The 23,814-nt window shown below is 40.7% G+C and overlaps 1 pseudogene; it reads left to right on the forward strand.

Annotated features, from left to right (window-relative positions):
• Positions 1-23,814, forward strand: part of LOC125170532 (E3 UFM1-protein ligase 1-like) — a 69,865-nt pseudogene that overhangs the window by 29,328 nt on the left and 16,723 nt on the right.

Here is a 23,814-nt window from a genome sequence, read left to right on the forward strand (position 1 = left end):
AGGGGGGGATAGAACTTCTTAGTATCATGGTTATAGTTGTGGATAACACTATACCTATAGGCCTATATATCACAAAGACTGAATTTTACTGTATTGAAATTTATGAGAAACTTTAAAAATTACTCATGAAAAAAAAAATCTGCCCTTAAAGGTTTCTTTGGATCATATGAGTGATATGAATTTGGACTGCAAACCCATACAAGAAGTGATTTATGATTGTGATTTCTCTGGTTACTTTTTTTTTTCACCACTACCACCTGGTGTCAAAGTTGAATTAATTTTGTATAGTGAGTTTGTTTCTTGATTGTCCGTATATTAAGGTTATAAACCCTCTCTGAGATTTCAGGTTTATGTAATGGGTTTCCTACTAGACTCTCCATTTAGGTTTTACCTTTGGTATTAGTTGGGGTTCTCCAGGAAAACAGAACCAACAGGATGTATGTGTGTGCGTGCGTGTGTGTGTGTGTGTGTGTGTGTGTGTGTGTGTGTGAAGGCTTGATGAGTCCAAAATCTGATGCGCTAACCCAGCAGATTGGAGACTCAGGAAAAGATTACCATTCAATTCCAAAGGCAGTCTTCTGAAAAAATCAGAAAGAGTTGATGTGGCAGATGAAGTCTAAACGCAGTCTAATGGCAGAATTACCTTTTACTTGAGGGAGGTCAACCTCTTGTTTTATTCAGGCCTTCAACTGATTGGATGAGGCCCACCCACATTGTGGTTTACCCAAAGTCCACTGATGTAAATGTAAATCTCATCCAAAAAAATCCTAACAGAAACATCCACAATAATGATTGACCAAATATCTGGGCAATGTGGTTCAGCCACATTGACATGTAAAATTAACCATTATATGTGCTGTCCCCCAGACCCATATGGTCATTGAAGCAGAAATTCAAGTCTCTAAGGCTCAGGAAGAACATTCAGGTTAAATGCCTGTTTCATTATAGATTTTTTTACTTTTGACGAATACTTTCATTCATTTAAAAGAATCCTTAATTTTACCAAGACTTAAATTTTTCCGTTGAAAGGGCTGTTCAGGCTCTCTACCATATTGCTTGAAACAGAAATTCTTTTTCAATTCCTCTTCTTATTGCTGCCATTTTCCTTACTTCAAAATTCCAAACTTGTTTCTATTTAGGAAACTTGCATGAACTGTTTTCTCTGCCTAATATATTCATCTGGAGTTTTGTGGATCTCGCGCCTTCTGGTCATCTTTCAGCTTAAATATCACCTCAGAAAGGCCATTCCTGACCACCAAATCTAAGTTATCCACTCAACTGTTTTCACTGTTAGCACATCACCATATATGTATGTATGTATCTATAGACGAAGGTCTGTACTAAGCAGTATATGTGCACAGTGGAAGAGGCGGGTGTGTTGGGAGCTTTTTTATGGCTCATGAAAGGCTTTGCCGGAGGGGATCATTCGAGCTGACTACGTAATGATAAGATGGGACACCACAAAACTGGTTTGAAGACAGCAGGAGGAGGAAAGTCTAAAGCAACACTCAGCACTTACCCGATAGAAGTACGGAAATCTGTGAATCACAAGCACAAGCCACATGTATTTACCTTTACATTTTCTAGTAGTCACATTAAAAATTAAAAAGAAACATATCAAATTTATTTTCAGAATATATTTTTAGCCCAATAGGTCCAAAATATTATCATTTCAACACCTTGTTAAAACATGGAGATATTGTACACTTATTTTTTTTTTTTACTAGGACCTGAAATCCCGTGCGTGTCTTATCCTTACAGTACGGCCACGTTTCCAGTGCTTCGTAGCCGTATGTGGCTAGTGGCTGTCCTATTGGACACGTGGGTCCAGTGTCACTTCATACTCTCCGGCTGGAAGAAAATACAGACTAGAACAGTGCTTCTCAAACTTCCCCTAGTGTAGGACCAATGTTCCTGTTTTTAAAATTTCCAATCCATTTTGGATGGACGCGCTTGTAAAGTAAAATAAAGCACAACCAAAGGGAAGAGTAAAAATAAAATAAAAACTGAAATGTAAAGTGCAGGCTTAATTTTTAAGTGTCGTATTCAGTAGACATAATATCGCACACTCTCACTTTCCATTTCTGTACTTCCTTGCCATGGGCCACAAATACGTAGTTCATAGACTGGCCCGTCTGTGGGGACCCTGGTCTAGAGTGCAGTGGGGCTTGTTTGGCCTCTAACCAATTGTGTTACTTCCTGCGTAAAGTGTCTCTCGAGTCTGGGTTGATGTGTTTGGTTTTCGTTTTTTAAGTCTTGTAGACACTCTCTCAAAGGCATTTCCCCCCTCTCAATTTTCTTAGCGTGACCTCCATGCGAGAAGGGTTTCAATTTTCTTTTATTTAAACAAATTTTTTTTAATGTTTATTTATTTTTGAGAGACAGAGACAGAGCAGGAGCGGGGGAGGGGCAGAGAGAGAGAGACACACACAGAATCCAAAGCAGGCCCCGGGCTCTGAGCTGTCAGCACAGAGCCCAACATGGGGCTTGAACTCATGAGCTGTGAGATCATGATCTGAGCCAAAGTCCGACACTTAACTGACTGAGCCATCCAGGCGCCCCTCAATTTTCTGAATATACAGTTCATCATTTGAGTTTGATCCAAAGTCATGTTTAATGTAGGATTCAGATGTATTGAAAGAATAGTGAGGAAGGCCGGACTGAGGCCTTGCTGAGTTTCTGAAGGATGTCTTCTAGGGAGAGAAGGAGCCAGAGGTGTTGAGGCCAGCCACTGTGACCAGAGACAGAGTTCCCATCCCAGACGGCAATGCTTACTCAACAACTATTTGTTGAGTACCTTCTGTGTGTTATCTACTTTATATAAATTATCACCTCTAATGCTTCCGCTGAAATGAGCTTGAAGATATACCCCTTTTAATATAATTCAATTCTTTAGTATACCTTGGGATACCTTATTGCTATCATGGGTTTGGTTTTCTCTGTTAGTGCTTAGTGGAATCTCAAGATATGACCTAGCACAACTGTCATTTTATTGGAGGAGAGTGATGCCACGCTCTCAAAGAGCTGACTAAAATTTACAGGTGAAAGAAGGAGAAAAGGATTCCACATGATTCGGCCACTTCTGTCTTACCGATTCCTTTTCTGCGAAGCGGCTTGAGACCATGACGGAGGCCTTTGTCCATCGGAGGTGGAAATGTTTTCTTGCAGGCCTGATTTTGGCTTTCTAATTGGTAATTCTATTTAAATCACCCCCTACTGAATTTTTTTCATGGAACTGAAATGACAAGAGCTGGCCCTATTTCCTATACGTGTTTAAATGCTGTTTTGCTCTGTTGCCGTAGAATGCACAAGAGAAAGAGTTTTTCTATTTTTGTCTTCGTTGTTGTTTGGTATCAGTCTATTTCATTTCATTTTAAAATAACCACAGCTTTGGGGCGCCTGGGTGGCTCAGCTGGTTAGGCGACCGACTTCGGCTTAGGTCATGATCTCACAGTTTGTGAGTTCGAGCCCCGCATCGGGCTCTGTGCTGACAGCTCAGAGCCTGGAGCCTACTTCAGATTCTGTGTCTTCCCCTCTCTCTACCCCTGCCCTGCTCACGCTCTGTGTCTCTCTATATATCAAAAATAAATAAACATTAATAAATTAATTAATTAATTAATAAGAAATAAGATAACCACAGCTTTGTTGACCAGAGTCTCAGATTCTTTCAAGGAGGCCAAGAATGGAAAGCTGGAGAGTTAATGCTATCATTGACCTGCAGAGGGAGCTCACTGGTTTTTTGGTTTTTTTTTTGTGTCCATTGTATTGGTTAACGAAGAAGATTCGAGAGCTGTGTATCTATCACACAGTGTCTTATGAACTATATATTCTTATGAACTATATATATTTCCTTTACCTACTGCTTCCCTAGGTAACGGATTACCACCCTGGGAGTGGGGGTCGGTACAAGAGGGTTTTAGACAAATGCACTCCAGAGGTTTTTGGAGTTTCTGAAAGGCTCTAGAAAATCTTTCGAGGAATAGGCCACAAGAAGTCTGGTTTCTCGAGACCTGGGCATTTTGAGGGTCTGTAGGAAGAGCCATTGCCTTTTTCTTATAGTTTGCCATGCGCCCTTTAAGTTAGTTTTTAAAAATTTTACATGTAATACATGCTCACTGTAGACAATTTTGAAAATTGAAAACACATTACAGAAGTAGGAGAAAAAAAGTCACTCATAAGATCCAACCCAGAGCTACTCCCTTGTTAATGTATTTCCTTCCAGTCTCTTTATAGAGAGCCCTGCTGCCTAAAACATTTTAGGCTGAGCAATTTTTACTTGAAAATTCATGAGCATTTTCCCCCTGACATTCATGTCAGGACAACTTCCTGAGCTGGGGAGGGTCAGGGTAGGAATGGCTCGACATCCGCAGAAGGTTCTGCAATTGGAACCCACCCTAACTGAAAATAAAAACCTCTCTCAGTGTCCTGAATTCAGCTGATGATCTGAGGTAAGTGATTTGCTCTCAGAGTGCTGTGGCTCAGTTTCCCAGACTGTCTTACCCAGATGTTAAAAGTCCAGTTCTCGATCTTAACGCTGCCTCTGTGATGACAAAGAACAGTTCTGGTCACGATCCTGAGATCCCATGTGCCATAGCAGGCCACACCTCACTTTTGACGCAAGGGATGTTGCGTTGGGAACTGCACATGGACCCAACCCACCACGCCTGCTCACGGTACCATGCAACCCGTCTACCCTTGTGTATCTGGAGGAGGTAAACAGGGTGGAGACTAGCGCTGGCACTTGCTAACATCTCCGGGGAGAACAATGTGAACTTTCAAAAAACAAACTTATTACCCACTTTTCTCAGGGAGGAGAGATCTCTTTGCCTCGGACACTAAAGGTCAGAAAATAATTGAGCACCATGGTCCCCTCGTGAGAACTGAAATGCATGCATAAGCCCCCCAGTCCCGTTACATTTGTGACCTGATGCTTGCTAGGCTTCTAGCTGTGAGGGAATGGACCCTTAGCCCACGGCGAGCAGGATGGCTGTTTCTTTATATGACGGATTAATGTAGACAGGGAGACAGACGTCAGCAGTGATCAAGCTCCTTGATCCTTTAGCCCAGTTAAATGCTGTAGGGGACTTGACTTTATGGGGCTTCATTCAGTATTTGCTGTGTAAGAAAAAAAATATATATATATATTAGTTAAAACCACTTTATATGAATCTTTAATCACTATAGGGAACCCCATTCTTCCCCCCCCCAAAAAAAAACCCCAGAAAAGCAATAATCTACTCAGTTATGTTAGTTTAGTTTAGACCAGTGTTTGGGGTTCTCACAAAGTAAAGTTTACGATGACTTAGATGCTTTCTAAATTAATTTAATGAAATCAGCCAATAAATATAAACAAATAGTATTTAAAAATTAGTGTGGGACACAGGCCAAAGGAAAAGGGGGAAAATTTAATAGATTTGTTTGCATCTTCTCGAATTGGTTTCTTGTCGAAATGCTTCCCTGCTTTACTAAATGAGGTCTGCCTAGCATCTCAGCAATTAAGAGTGATAGAATTCATACCAGCCGAAAAGCTAAACTCCATTTTAAGAGAAGCATTTTAATTCTAGGAGAAGAACCCCGATTGTAAAGAGTTGTGGATGATCTTGATCCATACACTGCTTTTGTAAGAACTACTACGAGGTCCTGGATGAGCCAGAAAAGGTTAAAAAAGTGTGATGCTCTGAAGAACGTCCTCAGGTTTGCATCCAAACAGGCTGAGGGTGTGTGTGGTTGAAGCCGAAAGGTCTGTCAGCCTCCTTCAGGCTGCCAGTTCAGACTCGGGTGAGTGGGAGATGAAAAATGTGCTTTCAGCAGGAAGCATTTTCTAAACTTCCATTATACAGGGTATTTCCATCCAAACGACACTAACAGTTCACTGCTGAAAAAGTGAGACTAGACATCCTACGGTTTCACTCATATGTGGAATTTGAGAAACTCAACAGATGAACACAGGGGAAGGGAAGGGAAAATAAGACAAAAACAGAGAAGGAGGCAAACCATAAGAGACTCTTAAATACAGAGAACACACTGAGGGTTGCTGGAGGGGGAGGCGGGTAGGGGGTGGGTTAAATGGGTGACGGACATTAAAGAGGGCACTTTTTGGGACAGGTACAGGGTGTCATATGTAGGAGATGAATCACTAGGTTCTACTCCTGAAGCCAAGACTGCGCTGAATGTTAACTAACTTGAATTTACATTGAAAAAAAAACACCAAAAACAAAACTAAGACTAGAAAATAACACTGTAGGTGAACAGTTTCTATGTGCCCCAGACTTTATTCCATTTTAGTGATAGGAATGGGTGCTGTAGACCTTAATTAAAGACTGAGGAACTTAATTAAGAATCGAAATGAGTTGCAGTCAAATAATTACTTGACCATTTGTTAGCATGCGCGAGCTTATCTATGGATCAGAGACGTCTTACTCTCAGACATAGAACTTTTATACTCTTCCCAAAGAAGGAGATAATGGTATTTATCTATGTCAAAGGCAACTTTATTGTTGTGATCTTTATTTAAAAAAAAAAAAAGCATCAGAGGAGTGCATTAGAAGAGCTGATTTAGGGTACTTCCTTGAATTCAAGGTTGCTCAACCTGAAAGGTGGTGTCAGTCACGTGGTAGGAGTTCAACACACATTTGTTGACTGTTTTTAATGAATTGCTATTGTCTCCCACTGTGGACTGTTTACACCTGGGCCCATTTCCTCTGACGACATAAAGGAAATACCCCTGTGACTCCCCAAGTAATTTCGTGTCTTCTTGGATTGGACCAACGAGAGGCTAGGCAGCTGACCCAGGATGACAGCTGCCAAGTCACACAGCTGGAGATGCTGGGGTGGGGGTGATAGGAAAGAACGAGGCTAACTTGGGTGCTGGGGAAGTGTGGCAACAGGTTAGGCGGGACCAGGAAGCCTCAGAAACAAAGAAGCTTCCTACTGGACAGGCAGATGTCTTCTCTCTCCGACCCCCACCCACCCCATCAGCTGCATCGATATCTTTATCTTCGGAATTACTCTTCCTTTGTTTCAACTTGTATGAGAAATATATGTTCCTTGTAGAAATATGAAGAGTAAGCAAAAACAGTTTTCTATAATCCTGAGATTATAGATTGCTAATATTTCCCTGCTTGTTCCTGCAGCTAAATATGCCTGTGTATAAATGATTTTTGTACTAACATACATATGTGTGTGTGTTCACAATATTAGGATATATGCTGTTTCGTATGGTTAGCGTTATTAAAATAAAATATTCCCTAGAACACGTGTTTTACTGACCACATAATGTAACAAACATGTGCCATGGTGGCTCTGGAGAACCCACCCAAATTCATGAAGAGAGGACATGGATTTCTCCTCTTAATAGGGAAATTGGCAAGGTTCTGGAAGAACGATTGAGGTAGAAAAACATGGTGGTGGCCATTTATGGAAAATCTGCCCCAGGCAATGTTCACTCCTTAGATGCGCTATCACACCTGATGCATAATCTTACCTGTTTTCCAATTTGCTTTTGTCTTCTATAAAAAGTTAATCAGCAGAACGATGTAAATTAAACACAGGAGATGAAAATAGAGCAGCCAGGTTTAGACTAAGGGACGGAACCCAGAGAGCTTCCATGCATGCCATGGCGGTGATTACCAAATTTTCACCATTGTCATCTCTGCCCATGGCCTTTGGCTTCAACTGTGACGAGTGTCCCAAAAAGTCATTTTTCAAGTTGGAAGGGACAAACCACTAAAATTAAAACCTTTTTCTAAAAAAAAAAAAGAAAGAAAAAGAAATTTAAAAAGAGGGAGGCTCTTTGATTGCTGAGTGACTTTAGGCAAGTCGCTAAATTAATTTTCTGTGCCTGAGTTTCCGTATCTATAAAATGAGGATGATAAAAAGACCTAGCTCACGTAGTTACAATGAAGATTAAAAAGTGCTGGTAAGGCATTTAGAACAATGCCTGGCACACAGTAAACTCTTTCTCTTTTTTTTCTTTTAGAGAGAGAGAGAGAGAGAGATGTGCTCAGGTGGAGGAGGGGCAGAGGGAAAATCGTTAGCAGGCTCCTCGCTCAGCACAGAGCCCTATGTGGGGCTCAATCTCATGACCCTGGGACCGTGACCTGAGCCAGAATCAAGAGTCGGGTGCTCAACTGACTGACCATTCAGGCACCCCCATAGTAAACTCTTAATAAGTATGATCTTTTATTACTAGTAGTAGTAGCTGCCAAAGGGGTAGTAATGTAACAATTCTTAATTGTTGGATGTTTAGATTTCACTTTTTGGATATTATACATAATTCATGAGAACATCCTTGTGGATAATTTTTGCACACATTGTCTGATTATTTCCTCAAAGTGTGATTGGTAGGTGTGTGTACTTGTAAGCCTTTTGGTATATGTCGCAAACTGTACTCCAGAAAATTTGTTCCAATTCATTTACAGTCAACAGTTTAAAAGAATGTCAATTTACCCACTCCCTTCAGCACTAAGGATTGTCATTTTAAAATCCATATGTGAATGCATTTTTTTCTTTACTAGCGAAGCTGAGAATTCTTTCCATATGTTTATAGTAAGTTGTATTGACTCTTTTGTAGGTTGCATCTTTTTCCATGGATTGAATTAAATCTAAGTTTAATCCATTCATATTTACTTATTGTTATATTTTAATTTGTATTTTATATATCCCATATTTACTGTGACTTGAAATCTTTATTCCCACCATATTATTTTGTGTTTTCTTCTTATAATATATGTACATGTTATATGTAAATTTGCTTTTAAGAGTTTTTCTTGCTTTCTGCTGGGATGATTGAGTTTTCTTAATTCCCTTTCCTATTTTGCTGCTATTGCTTTAGAAGTAACACAATCTATTTCTATTCTTTTAGTGATTACCTTTCAATTTTGAACGTGTACCTCAGTTAACAAAGTCTGTGCTCATTCTTCCTGCCTTCTTGCATCATTCACGGTCCTTGGAATGTTTCACTTTCTCACTCCCCTGACTCTCCTCAATCCAACGTCATTGTTGTCTAGTACTTTGTTCCACTCTCTATGCCTTTTTCCTAAAATCTGTCTTTGTTTTTTATACAGCTGATCCTTGTTTAGGTTTACCTGCATGCTTACCAATGTCATCGCTTATCGTTATATCTTACATCATATTCGTCTCTTCTGGGGTTGATTACTTCTTGAAGAAAATCCTTTAGTGATCCGTTCAGTGAGAGTTAATGAGATCACTGCTCTCTGTCTTGGTTTGTCTGAAAATATTTTGAATTCATTCTCACTCTTGAACAGTTTCAATCGATGTAAAAAATTGGGAGTTATATTTTATCAGCATTTTGAAGCTATTATTCCATTGCCTTGTTTTTTATTGTACTATTATAGTATATCTGCTCTTAGTCTAAAGGATGATCTCACTGGTTGTGTTAAGATTTTCTCTTTGCCTTCTGATTTGTATGTAGTTTTACCATGATGTGTTCAAGTGTGGACTTGTTTTATTTCGCTTAGAATATTTGCACTTATATCTACAGATTCATGTTTTTTTTTATGAATTCTGGAAAATATTCAGCCTTTCTCTCAATGAATATCGTTCTTCTCAGTCTCTTGCTTCTTTCTGGAACTTCTATTAGATATATTTTGTTGTTTTAATTTTATTTGAATATCTCTTAACTTCTCTTTGATATTTTTCATCATTAAAAAATATTTTTAATGTTAATTTATGTTTGAAAGAGAGAGAGACAGAGACAGAGAGAGACAGAGTATAAGCAGGAGAGGGGCAGAGAGTGAGGGAGACATAGAATCTGAAGCAGGTTCGAGGCTCCAAGCTGCAGCACAGAGCCGAGCACAGTGTTCCAACTCATGAACTGGGAGATCATGACCTGAGCAGAAGTCACATGCTTAACCGACTGAGCCACCCAGGCACCCCTGATATTTTTCATCTCTCAATCTGTGTATTTGCATAATTTCCTTATATTTGCTTTCCAGTTCACAGATTCTCTGATCGGCTGTGTTTAATCAGATGAAACCTAGCCTCTGAGTTTTTAATTTCAATTACTAGATTTTTATTTCTAAATTTTTTATTTGGTTATTTTTCATTTTTGATAATGTTTTATTCTTATGTTTTGTTTATGTCAAATATTCTTATTTTTTAATGTATAAGATTATCCAATTACCTGAAGTTCTTGGGTTCTAATACTTTTGCTCATTATGTCTGCTGGCTCTTAACCATAGAAGATTATTTCCTCAAGCATTTTACAAGTTCTGATTGTGAGCGCATCCTCTGAAATATTCTGTAGCCAACGGGGAGCCTGAGTGGCTCAGTCAGTTAAGTGTCCCGTTAAGTGTCTGACTTCAGCTCAGGTCATTATCTCATGTGAGTTTGAGCCCCACGTCAGGCTCTGCGCTGACAGCTCAGAGCCTGGAGCCTGTTTCAGATTCTGTGTCTCCTTCTCTTCCTCTGCCCCTCCCCCACTCATGCTCTGTCTCTCTCTCTCTCTCTCTCTCTCTCTCAAAAATAAATAAACATTAAAAACTTTTTTTTAAATGAAAATATTGTGCAGCCTGAATTCAGTTCCCTGGGGGGTTATTGGCTAGAACAATTTTCGTATTTTTTTTCTTCAGTTGGGTTTTCCTGAACCATGCTGTTAGTGTGAAATAGAATCCAAAAAATCTGCCTGAAGAATAAGTAATGAATTCCCAGGAAGGATTTTGTTTTTCTGATTGCCAGGGCAGTAAGGGACACACAAGCTTTACACGCTCCACCCCAACCTCCCTCCTTCTCCTTCCCTCCTCCCCCGCCCACCCCCGTCTCTGTGATCTTGTGTGGATATTTATCTAGTTTAATCTTTTATTGAGGGTGTTGTTCTTTAAGGGCCCCCACTTGCTATAAGAGTCTTGATCTTCCTTACTCTTATGGGACCAAAACTCTGCCTCCTGTTTTGGCAGGAGTATTGAAATTCAAGCCTCAAGTTTATGGAGATTGACAACTCTTCCTCTGGGGAAGTCACAGCGTCATCTCACATGCTCACTGCTTTGGTTCTATTTATTTACTCTTTATTTCTGACTTCTGGGATTTCCTTTACTTTTTTTTTTCAAGCTGCATTTAAAATCATATTTGTCCTATTTTATCTTGCATTACCAAATATTTTAAATGGCTTGGTTTCTAAACCATTTCATTAAAAATGGAAGCCCCCTCATTTACTGTTCAGTTGCAGCTGATAGAACTTTACCTGTTGGATGTAACTGGAGCTTGAAGAACCACCTGTGCATGCCCTCCAAAGACCAGAAAGCCTGAATTCACATGCCGTCTTTTGGAATTTTTATGATGAAGAGGGCCCTTAACACTGCACGGAGAGCAAATCACGTACTCTGGAGTTGTACAACGTGGTGGCCTTGAATGAAGATCAAAAGGTGCCACTCAGGACTTTCTGTGGTGCTGCTAAGTTGCTAGGAGGAAGGAAAAAGCAGTGACAAGACAGACTCTTCTGAGCTCCAGCTCTTTGAAAGGAGTGCTATCCTTCTGGAAACCAATTCCTGTGAGGAAACTGTGCAAATCCAAGGTGTCCCTAGGCCTTGGACAGGGGAGCTTATATAATCTGCCTGGTGAAGGACACTGCTTGATAAATGCAGGTACAGGACACTCACCTGGTCAGGAGTTGCTCTAACAGGTCTCATTAGTCCTGGCTCGGATTCTGAGTACAAAGGGTTCCGTTTCAGAGAAAGATCTGTCATTAATCTGTCATGCTGTTGTACATTTGACCCACATATTTGTTATATACGTTTGAACAACATGGAGGTTAGGGACACTGACCACCGTCACTGATGAAAATCCGTGTGTAACTTTTGACTCCCCCCAAACTTAAGTACCGGTAGCCTACTGTTGACCAGAAGTCTTTCTGAGAACATAAACAGTTGATTAACACATATATTTATGTTATCCGCATTATATACGGTTTTCTTATAACAAAGCGATCTAGAGAAGTAAAATGTTATTAAGAAAATTACAAGGAAGAGAAAATATATTTTCCGTACTGCACTGCATTTATTGAAATCCATGTATGAGCAGACCCACACAGCTCAAAACTGTATTGTTCAAGGGGTAACTGTACTTTGCAAAAAGAAAAAAGGTTTTTGCAAATGGTTATTTTAACTTGCATAGCCACAAACCACACAAGCCATACTCCAACCAATGAGGTGAGGAAGGCAAACTTAGTGTGAGAAGAGATCATAAGTAAAGGAATATGGGATTATTTGCTATTTTGAATTGGTCTCATAGGTACTTCCTGAGCTCTCGAGAAATGCTTATTGGGAGTTGACCTTAAAAGGTTAAAATGAAGTCTGTTTTAGGAAAAAAAATTAGGTCTTAATGTGACAAGTATTTTTATTAATTGCATTGCAGAATTAACTGGAATTAACTGATCAGATCAAAGCTTTGGAAAAACTAATATTCTGAAAAAGTGCCAGTAAACTTTCTTACAGCTCATTGATTCAGGGCAGAATCTCTTTAGCATAACTAGAATATTGAAGAGGGTCTAGAATCACCCAGAAATGTGCTGGTGCCCCATGTAGCAACTATCTCATTACATAATCTATCTGAAATTAATGGACACAGCTTCGCGGGTGTTGTGGCAAAACGTGCTATTCTAGGGGCACCTAGGTGATTCAGTTAGCTAAGCATCCGACTGGCTGGGGTCATGATCTCATGTTTCGTGAGTTCGAGCCCCATGTCTGGCTCTGGTCACTGACAGCGTGGAGCCTGCTTCGGATCCTCTGTCCTCCTTCTCTCTCTCTGCCCCTCCCCTGCTCTCTCTCTCTTTCAAAAATAAATAAACATTTTTTTAAGTGCTATTATACAAAATCTGTTCCCCTTTTCTTCCTGAACATACATAGATTCCCTTTCCCAGGCTCCTGGCAATTCACTCTGATCCTATGACTGAGGGACAATGAGTGGAATATGAGCAGGAGTATGTGGGTGTCCTTTCAGGCCTCGCCTATAAAAACTTTGCATTCCTTTCTCCAACAGATGACGTGCTCTTTTCCTCTTCTGGGTCACTGAGGTGGCAGCCCCCAGGTGACCTTGGAAGTCACACGTTAAAGATGGCAGAGCCACGCTCAGCCTGGATTCTCGTATGTCTCCATGGAGCAGAACCCCCTACCCGAACCTTCAGGAATGTTCTATTTCTATTGTGTAGAGCCATTGCACGTTTGTGTCTGTTCTGGTAGCGCAGGCTCACCTACCTAAACTAATGAGGACCATAACAAGGACCCCAAGGATATTAGCACCCCGGGAGACTCCTGTGTGTGTGCTCCCAGATACAATGCTTTTTCCCTATTGTGACTTATGAAAGGTGCTCTGTAGTGTCTCTACCATACGCTTTTGGAGAGAGGTTCTCTGCTGTCCCTTTGGCACCCAGAGCCTGAGATCTGCACTTCCTGCCTTTGTCACACAGGGCAGCAAGATCATCAGCCAACGGTTGCTCTAAATGTACACAGATTTTGGATACCTGATTATTTATACCCCTGGACATATGAAACTGGGCTATGTGTTCCCTGCCACACCTTTCTGGAACACTGGGTTTTATTTGAAATTTTGGAGGAGAAAGAATATTATTTTCATATTAAAATAAACATTAATGGGAAGAATGCCCATTGGATGCATTTGGATGAATTTCAAAGACGAAGCATAAAACTTCAAAGAGATTTCAAGCTTGCATTTGCAGTTCTGGATCAAGTGTTCAGGCCTCCCCTGGGATACTCATTCGCTGTGCTTTGGGTTGTCAGCATTGTACTTTATTTATTATTGTTCTAAGGGTTTTTAGGTTTTAATCCAATAGCCAAATATTTTCTTCCAATACAGTGCAGACACCTAATTCAAGTGTTGTCAAATATTATCAGGACATCAGATTATTTACTACCGGCCTCCCTTCTCTTCCCACTTCTCCCACCCTGAAAAAAAAAAAAAAAAACACAACAAAAAAAGAAGGAAAGAGATAAATTTACTATCCAAGCATATAAATGATGTAGTAGATTTTAAATGTGAGTCTCCCAGCCAGTCCTGGAAAGGGCCAGACTCCCTTTCAGCCTGTGGCCTCAGAGGCCTCCTCCCTTCCCCTCCCCTCCCCTCTCCTCCCCTCCCTTCCCCTCTCCTCCCCTCCCTTCCCCTCCCCTTCCCTCCCCTCCCCTCCCCTCCTCTCCCCTCCCCTCCCAGGTCTCCCACTCCTGCCCCCAACTTTTCATGAAGGTAGGAGTAGTTCTTAAGCCCAGGACCCACTGCATTTTCATCACCCTCAGCCCAGGCAAGTCTTGAGTTTGTGAGTTGGAGTTGTGTTGTGTTCTGGCCATCTGACATAGACTGGCCAGCTCCCGCCTCTAGTGTCTAACACCCATGCTGGGCATTTGTTTTGCTTTGTTTTTCCTGTCCCTTCTGATAGCCAGTATATTTTCAGTTAGCATCCACTTGGGGAAGAAACAGGCTCTGAATCTGGCAGCAGTTTAGCAAAGTCCTTCTTGTTTTCTGGGAGTGGACCCTCATCAGCAGCTCATTTCAAACTCATGATCCACATTCCTCTTTCTGCTTTCCCAGTCCTGCCTTGCGGCGCCCTCTTGAATTGCTCAATGTGTGGCTTACTTGACTCTAGTGAGGAAAGTACTCCGGGGTCAGATTTGCTTTCAGAAAGGGCTAAATGAAGCCAATGGAGAGGGGCCGGTGGTAGGGAGGGGACTGGGGGGCGGTGCAGCTCCTTGCCTCAAGCTCCCTGAGGACAGGGAGGTCTGAGAGGAGAGCCAGGCCAGTATCAGAGCTGGGACCAGTCTCCTGTGCTAGATCCCAAGGTATGAGCACTCTGCTGAGACAGGAGACAGAAACTAGCAGACAAGACAGAGGGGCATCAGGATCAGGTGTAGAAATAGAGGCCATGTGGAAGGGCTGGAAGGGGGAGCACTGGGGGACAAATGGAGAAGCCAGCATCTTGCCCTGGGGTTGGCCAGCCAGAAGGTGAAGTTGAGATCATAAGACCTTTTTTTTGAGTTTTTAATAAGACTTAGGTAAAGTGCCTAGTATACCATTAAGGCCAAATAAATGTTAGTTATCTAAAAGAAAAATTATAGGGAGACACGAGTGTGGAATTGCTACCACTTACAGAGCAAAAATATACTCATAAGAATGAGTATTTAAAAGATTGGAAAAAAAGCCTTCTATAAGAAACACACATTTTACAGGGTTATAAAAATAATGTATGCAAAAGCACTTTTTTAAAAAAAAAGGCTATTTTTAGAGCAGTTTTAGGTTCACAGCAAAACTGAGAAAATATAAAGAGTTCCCATATATTCCCTGCCCCCACACATGTATAGCCTTCCCCGTTATCAACATCCCACATCAGAGTGATCTATTTATTACAAATCATGAACCTACACTGACACATCATTATTGCCTAAAGTTAATGGTTGACATTAGGGTTCATTCTTGCTGTTGTACTTTCTATGGATTTGGAAAGTGTAAAACAACATGGATCTGTCACTATAGTATCAAATATAAGGGCGCCTGCATGGCTCAGTGGGTTAAGCGTGTGGCTTCCGCTCAGGTCATGATCTTGCTCGGTTTGCGAGTTCGAGCCCCGCGTCGGGCTCTGTGCTGACAGCTCAGAGCCTGGAGCCTGCTTCGGATTCTGTGTCTCCTCCTCTCTCTGCCCCTCCCCTGCTCATGCTCTGTCTCTCTCTGTCTCTCAATAATAAATAAACGTTAAACAAATTTATAGTATCAAACACAATATTTTCACTGTCCTAAAAATTCAGTGCACTCTGTCAGTTCATCTCTCCCCATTTCAATCTCTGGCAACCACTGATCATTGTACTGTGTCCATAGCTTTGTCTTTTCCAGAATGTCATATAACTGAAATAATACGGTATGTAGCCTTTTAAGATTAGCTTCTTTCACTTAGTAGTATGCATTTGAGTGTCCTCCATGTGTCTTTTAGTGGCTTGATAGATCAATTTTTTCTACTGCTGAATAATGCTGCATTGTCTGGATGTACCACAATTCGTTTATGCATTCACCTACTGAAGGACATTTTGATTGCTTCCAGGTTTGGGCAATTATGAATAAAACTGCTATAAACATCCACGTGAAGGTTTTTATGTGGAAACAAGTTTTCAGCTCCTAAGAGCATAATTGCTGGATCATATGGTAAGAATATGTTTAACTTTGTAAGAAACTGCCATGATGCCTTCCCAAGTGTGCCAGGTTTCATTTCTACAAGCAGTGAATGAGAGCTCTTGTTGTTCTGCATCCTTGTCAACACTTAGTGTTCTCAGTGGTTTTGCTGTTGGGCCATTCTAATAGGTGTGTAGTGGTATCTCGTTGTTATTGTTTTTTATTGTTTTTTAACGTTTATTCATTTTTGAGAGACAGAGAGAGACAGAGCATGAGCGGGGAAGGGGTAGAGAGAGAGGGAGACACAGAATCCGAAGCAGGCTCCAGGCTCTGAGCTGTCAGCACAGAGCCCGACGCGGGGCTCGAACTCACGAGCTGTGAGATCATGACATGAGCCAAAGTCGGACGCTCAACTGACGGAGCCACCCAGGCGCCCCTCTCATTGTTATTTTAGTTTACATTTCCCTGATGACATATGATGTGGAGCATCTTTCCATATGTTTGTCTACCATCTGTATATGTTATTTGATGAGGGGTCTGTTAAGATCTTTTGCCCATTTTTAATTGGGTTGTTTGTTTTCTTATTGCTGAGTTTTAAGAGTTCTTTGTATATTTTGGATACCAGTCCCAATGTGTCTTATCAGAATGTGTGTCTGGCAAATATTTCTCCTCTTTTGTAGCTTGTCTTTTCATTTTCTTGACATTGTCTTTTGCAGAGCAGAAGTTTTTAATTTTAATGAAGTTCAGCTTATAAATTCTTTGTTTCATGGATTGTGCCTTTGGTGTTATATCAAAACAGTCATTGCCATAACAAGTTCATCTAGGGTTTCTACTATGTTATCTTCTAGGAGTTTTATAGTTTTGTATTTGACATTGGGGTTTATAAGCCACTTTGAGTTAATTTTTGTGAAGGGTGTAAGGTCTGTGCTTAGATTCACTTTTTTTTGCATGTGAATGTCCAGTTGTTCCAGCACCATTTTTTTGGGGAAAAAAAAAAGTATTTGTGTTTGCTATTTTGTACTGCCTTTGTTCTTTTGTCAAAGATCATTTGACTGTGTTTAGGTGGGCCTATTTCTGGGCTCTCTATTCTGTTCCACCAATTTATTTGGCTATTCTTTTGCCAATATCACACCAAATTGATTATTGTAGCTTTATAGCAAGTAGTGAATTTGTGCAGTATTAGTCTTCCAACTTTCCTCTTTTCCTTCAGTATTGTTTTGGCTATTCCTCATCTTTTCCTCTTCTATATAAACTTTAGGATTGGTTTTTTGATATCCACAAAACAACTTGCTGGGGTTTTGATTGAGATTGCATTGAATTTGTAGATCAAGTTGAAAAGAACTGCCATCTTAACAATATTGAATCTTCCTATTCGTGAACATGGAATATCTCTCCATTTATCTTGTTCTTTGATTTTTTTAGCAAAGTTTTGTAGTTTTCCTCATATAAATCTCAGACATATTTTGTATAAAAACTTTCGAGTGTGTACTAATGTGAATGGTATTGTGTTTTAATAAAAAATCCCACTTGTTCATTGCTGGTGTATAGGAAAGCAATACATTTTTATATGAAATTTATATCCTGCAACTTATATTCGCTTTTTAGTTCCAAGAATTTTTTGTTGATTCTTTTACATTTTCTGATAAATGATAATGTCATGTGAAAACAAAGACAGTTTTATTTCTTTCTATTCTTTCTATTTATTTCTTTATGCCTTTTATTTTCTTTTCTTGTCTTCTCGCATTAGCTAGGACTTCCACTATGATACTGCGACAATGTGGTGAGGGAATACATCCTTGCCTCATTCCTGATCTTAGCAAAAAAGCTTCTTCTTGTTTATGACCATTAATTATGATGTAAGGATTGTTTTTTTGTAGATAGTCTTTATCAAGTTGAGGAAGTTACCCCCGTTCCTAGTTTACTGAGAGTTTTTTAAAATCTTAAATGGGCGTTGAATTTTTTGAAATGATTTTTCTGCATGTAGTGATACAATTATGAAAATTCTCTTTTTTATCCCGTTGATGTGCTGAATTACGTTAATTTATTTTTGATTGTTGAACCAGCCTTGTATAGCTAGGATAAATCCCACTTGGTAATGGTGTGTTACAATTCCTCTTATACACTGGTGGACTTGATTTGCTAATATTTTGTTTGTTATGTTCATGAGAGATACTGGTCTCTAATTTTTTTTTCTCTTATGATGTCTTTGTCTGGTTTTGGTATTAGAGTAATGCTGATATCATAGAATGAGTTAGGGAGCATCCCATCGATTTCTATCCTCTGAAGAGATTATAGAGAATTGGTATTATTTCTTGCTCATGTTTTGTGGAATTCAGCAGTGAACCCACCTGGGCCTGGTGCTTTCTGTTTTGGGAGGTTATGAATTACTGACTCACTATCTTTAATAGATAGTTAGATTGTCTATCTAGATTAGATTAGATTAGTTAGATTGTCTACTTCTTGTATTACTTTTGACAAATTGTGTCTTTAAAGGAATTGACTCATTTGATCTAGATTATTAGATGTGTTCACGTAAAGCTGTTGGAAACACTTTTTAAACTCTGAAGAGCTGCATAAATCTGAGGATATTTTATTGTTATCATTGGGATGGCATTAGTCTGAGTTAGGTCTTCTTTCTTTAGGAGAGATTCACTCATTTGTTCATCAGACACTTACTGAACATCTGCTCTGTGCCAAGCATTGTTTAGAGTTTAAGCAGCAACCAGTGAAGATGTGGTACCTGCCCTTATGAGTCTAAAGGAAGAGACAGATAATAAATAATCATATAGTCATGTAAGTTAAAGAACCATACAGAGCTATAGCAGAGCTCCATAGCAGAGGCCCAACTCCCTAAGGAAGTCAAAAGGCCTTCTCAGAAGTGACTTAACTAAAACTAGAAAAACTGCCTGGAAGTCAAAGCCAAGGAGAGGACCTGGGGGCAGGCAGGTATTCCCAGTGTTCCAGGCAGAGCAAACAGCTTGTGCAAAGGCTTGGTGACGGGGGAGACAGAGCACGGCATAGGTAAGAAGTAAAAGAGACCAGCATTAATAATATCAGTATAGAAGGGGAATAGGAATCCAAAAGAAGGGGGAAGAATTGGAGCTTTATTAGAAAAAGAGGAGCATAAAAATTCTCTTTGAAGGGGTGGTAAATGTTTTAATTTTTTTTTAATGTTTACTTATTTTTGAGAGAGAGAGAGAGAGAGAGCACAAATGGGGGAGGGACAGAAAGAGAGGGAGACACAGAATCCAAAGCAGGCTCCAGGCTCTGAGCTGTCAGCACAGAGCCTGACGCAGGGTTTGGACTCACGCACCGTGAGATCATGACCTGAGCTTAAGTCAGACGCTTAACCGACTGAGCCACCCAGGCGCCCCTTGGGGCAATAAAGGTTTTAGGACACAACTCCTGGAACTGCTCTGGGGGATCTGAGAAATGGAAGGTATAAGTTCTAAAGCAGTTCACTGAGGGTTCCCCTAGGAGCTCCAAGGGTTACATTCACTGGTCAGTGCAGTGCTCACAGTGTGCTGTGCTTGGAACTGTGGATCCTAGGATAGGAGGAGAGGGCTTTCCATGCCCCACTCCCGCCTGTGCTCAGAGCTCCTTTATGGACACTGGCGTTAGCACTGTAACCACCACAACGGCGGGCCCCACTGTAGCACTTAAATGCTGTGGTTACAAAAACCTGGGATTTATCTAGCGTTTCCACAAATTTTTATGACACCCATGGGTGCCAGAGATAAAGATCTGTTCTTTAACATTCATTCCCCAGTTCTCATGGGATCCCAGATCAAACCAGGTGGTCATCCTTTGGTTCTTTGGCCTCATGCCACATGGCTTTATGTTTTTAACATTCTTTTCCTCTGAAGGATTTGAGATGCTTCATAGGCTTCATATAGCAGCCTCATCAAGGATCAAAGGGGAAGTGGCATTTTTGCACATGGCATTTGGGGAAACAGAGGAAGGGGCAGGCAATAGGCCCTACAGTAAGCCAAGACTTTGAATCAGATCAGACCAACCAGGGTTGGAACTCATGGTTTGCCATTTCTTGCAGCTTAATGACCTGTTTTATGAGCCTCAGTTTTTTTGTGTGTAAGAACGGAGTAATCATGTGCTATTACCGAGCTGTTACAGAAAGTGTGTGGCTAATACATATCAAGTGTTCAGCACAATTAGTTCCTATGTCTCTCAGGTTCCTAAGCACAGTTTGCACATCACAAAAAGACACACAGGTATATGTTTGGTGGGGTATGTGTTGCAACACTGCATTGTTCCTTGATGCAGTTTGTGTGCATTAGAAAAGCCAGAATGGTGGCTTCATTTATTGGTGTCGCCAATCTGAGAGCCGCTCTCCAGGCATTTGCTGTTCTTAGAGACCAATACTGAATCTGGGTTCAGGCCTGGCGGTCTCTGGCAAATTACCTTTGATTATTAGAAAGACATCGTGGGGTCCACTACAAATTGAGATCATCCTGGAGCCTGAGGAGCCTCTGCTATGTTTTAGACTCAGCCAGTGCTCCCTTCATCCCCAATATACTTCCTCATTCTAAGAAGGTTTCAAGACAACTTACAGAACTACAACCCATGTAAAGTAACAAGTCATGAGGGTGCAAAACTGGTGCCCCACATGCAGAATACAAGCTTTTCATCACACTAGTAGAGGTAGAGGTAGGTTTCAAATTTGACTTTGAACCTTAGCAGTCAGTGTGAAAAGCAAAGTAGATTTAGCCAACTTGTGATACCATTCAATAAGTACAAAGCCATGGCCCCAGGACGAAATGGTGTGTGAGGTCTTTTCGGTTGTGTGAAATGTGCATTATATTGAGTACCCACTGGGCACTTGAAACTTTTAGGGAAATAGGTACTTGTTGGGTTATACAAGAACTATCTCATGCTCAAGCTCACTACATTTTAATCTGATTTTTTTTTCTAGCAAATTATTTTTTTTAAGTTTATTTATTTTGAGAGAGAGAGAGAGAGAGAGAGAGAGAGAGAGAGAGAGCAAGCAGGGAAGGAGCAGAGAGAGAGGGAGAGAGAGAGAATCCCAAGCAGGCTCTACACTACCAGCACAGAGCCCGATGAGGGGTTCAATCCTACGAACTGTGAGATGATGACCTGAGCTGAAACCAAGAGTCGGATGCTTAACTGACCGAGCCATCCAGGTGCCCCTATAATCTGATTTTTCAAGGAAATGTGCAACTGGTTTCATGGGAAAAAATGAAGTGTCAGGATACCCTGGCCAGATGTTTTGCTTCTGACCCATTTTCCTCTCTGAAGGGATTTTCAACCAGTATCAGCCAGTCTAATCTACCCTTCATTGCACAGCTGAGCACAGGAATACAAATGCAGGATCTACTGCCCAAAAGGTGAATGCTGTATCTGTATATATGTTAGAGCTGCTAGCTTCGACCTCACCCTTTCACAGATATAAGGCTTTTTCCTATAGCAAATTCAAAACAGTCAATCTAGCAAAGAACTTGAAAAACAATTGATTACAGTTCATGCTGCAAAACCATGATTCTTTGCGCCTAGTTGGGAAGCTCTAAGGGTTACATGAGGTTCTTTAAAATCCCCAGTAACAGAAGAGGCTCCTCTGGGAGAGGCTGGGCCTGAAAACCTGAGTGAGCATTGGGGAAAATAGCAACCAAGTATTTCTTTTGAGTGCACCGGGAGGAGGAAGAGGGGGAACAGAGGTTTTGAAGATAATCAAGTATTAGCGGGATGGTGAGGTTAGAGACAGACGAGAGAATCAAAACACACTGAGAAGATATAGAAAATCTTCCATCATCAACAATAGCCAAAGCCCTCTCCCAGAAACTGAAAAACATCACGATTATGCACTGAATTATATCAAGCTTCATCTCAGAGCCCGTATTTCTTCTTCCTGCAGCCACATATTTACCTTTTCTGCCCCCACGCCCTTTCAGTTGCCACTTTCTTATCGTGGTTGTGCGTGGACATATGCCCTGCTCCCTCTTTCCAAGGTAAGCCCTGATCTATTTCCCTGTCTGCTCTTTATTCTGAAAAAAAGGCCCTCTCATCCTGCAAGATTTGCCTCCCTGGAACCTTGGCTGCCCTGGAAAAGTCCTCCTTCCTTTTATAGTGACTGCTTGGGAGGACACAGATCAAGTTTGCCCTTTTCAATTAACGAGGTGCGCTCAGAATCACAGAGTGAACCTTGACAGTGACAGTGACGGGCATCCCTCCCCAGCTGCGGGGGATGTTACTATTCTTATCTAAGAACACGGATCAATCATTTTTCTTTCCTGCAGCAATTTAACTTGATTTTTCAAAGGTATTTTCATCAATACTCCCCCCACCTCCAAGTTCTTATTTTGAAAATTTTCAAACATGCAAAAAAACAAAAAAAAAGGAAAAAACTGTAAAATAAACCCATATATACTCTTGGCCTAGATTCACCAGTTCTGCCCCCCGTTTGCTTGTTCTCTCTCCCTTGCAGTCTGGCTTTCTCCCCCTGGCCCCTGCTCTTGTTTTCTCTGCGTATGTGTGTACATACACCTGCTTTTTCTGCTGCACTGTTTGAAAGTAGGTTGTAGCCGTCACAGAAGTTCACCTTAGGTATTCTCCTACGTAACTAATAATATCATTATCATACCTAATAAAATGAACATCTCATATATAGTCTGTATTCCTTTGTTCGATTCGGGATCCTAATAAGGCTCAAACTCTGCACGTGGCTGTTACTGTCCTTAAGTTTCTTTATGATAGAACAATCCACTTCCTTTTATGTCTTCCATGCCCTTGTATTTTTTGATGAGTTCAGGCCAGTATTCTTGTATAATGTCCTACCTTCTAGATCGATATGATCGCCTCCTCAGGACGTTACTTATGTGGTAACTTCTGTTTTTTTTTTTTTTTTTCTGTCCTTCAGTGTAAAATCTAAATGTATGATTATATTCAGGTTAAATAATTTTGGGAAGAATATTACATAGGTGATGTCGAAGACTTGTTATTTCATCATGTCAAGAGGCTGTGATGTTAGATTGTCCTCATTTTTGTGACACAAGTTTGATTTTTTGGCTCAGGTTGTGGGCAAAACTTGGAACCCAGATCTCTCTGCTGTACAGATACAGATTTCTTTTTGAAATTGGTAAATAATTGGGGAGAGAGGTGGTGTTGATACTTTGAGATTGTGCAAAGACCTTGTTCCTAGCCATATTTTACCCAACAGTTTGAGAATCCATGATGATTTCTGCCTGAATAAATTATCATATTGGGGGGCGCAAAATGATGATTTTTAAAATTCTATAATCTTTCCTATATCCATGAGCTGGCATCCTGTAAAAGGAGAGCTTTATCAACCCCCCCCCTCCATTTCTGTCTCTCCATTTCTCTCTCTCTCATACACACACACACACACACACACACACACACAAAACTTATAAATTCAGTTTTTATAATCTAATTTTTCTGATACTCAGATTCTTTGAAATTTCACTAGCAGCAGCTCCTTCAACTGCTTCTTGTACCCTTTTAGTGTGATCTCATGAGTCTTTGAACACCGCTTTGTTTTCTGGCACAAGGTGTCCCAGGCTCATCATGTGCTTTCTCTGACCCAGACCTGAAATCAAAGGCTTCTCCAGGGGGCGCTGGTTTCTTCTGGTCTCATCAGAATGGCATTTAGAAACCAAAATCTGGGTGCTACGTGTGCTCATGGCTACTAGCCATTTCATTGAA

This window comes from Prionailurus viverrinus, chromosome B4, assembly GCF_022837055.1.
Source record: "Prionailurus viverrinus isolate Anna chromosome B4, UM_Priviv_1.0, whole genome shotgun sequence".
Classification (NCBI taxonomy): domain Eukaryota; kingdom Metazoa; phylum Chordata; class Mammalia; order Carnivora; family Felidae; genus Prionailurus; species Prionailurus viverrinus.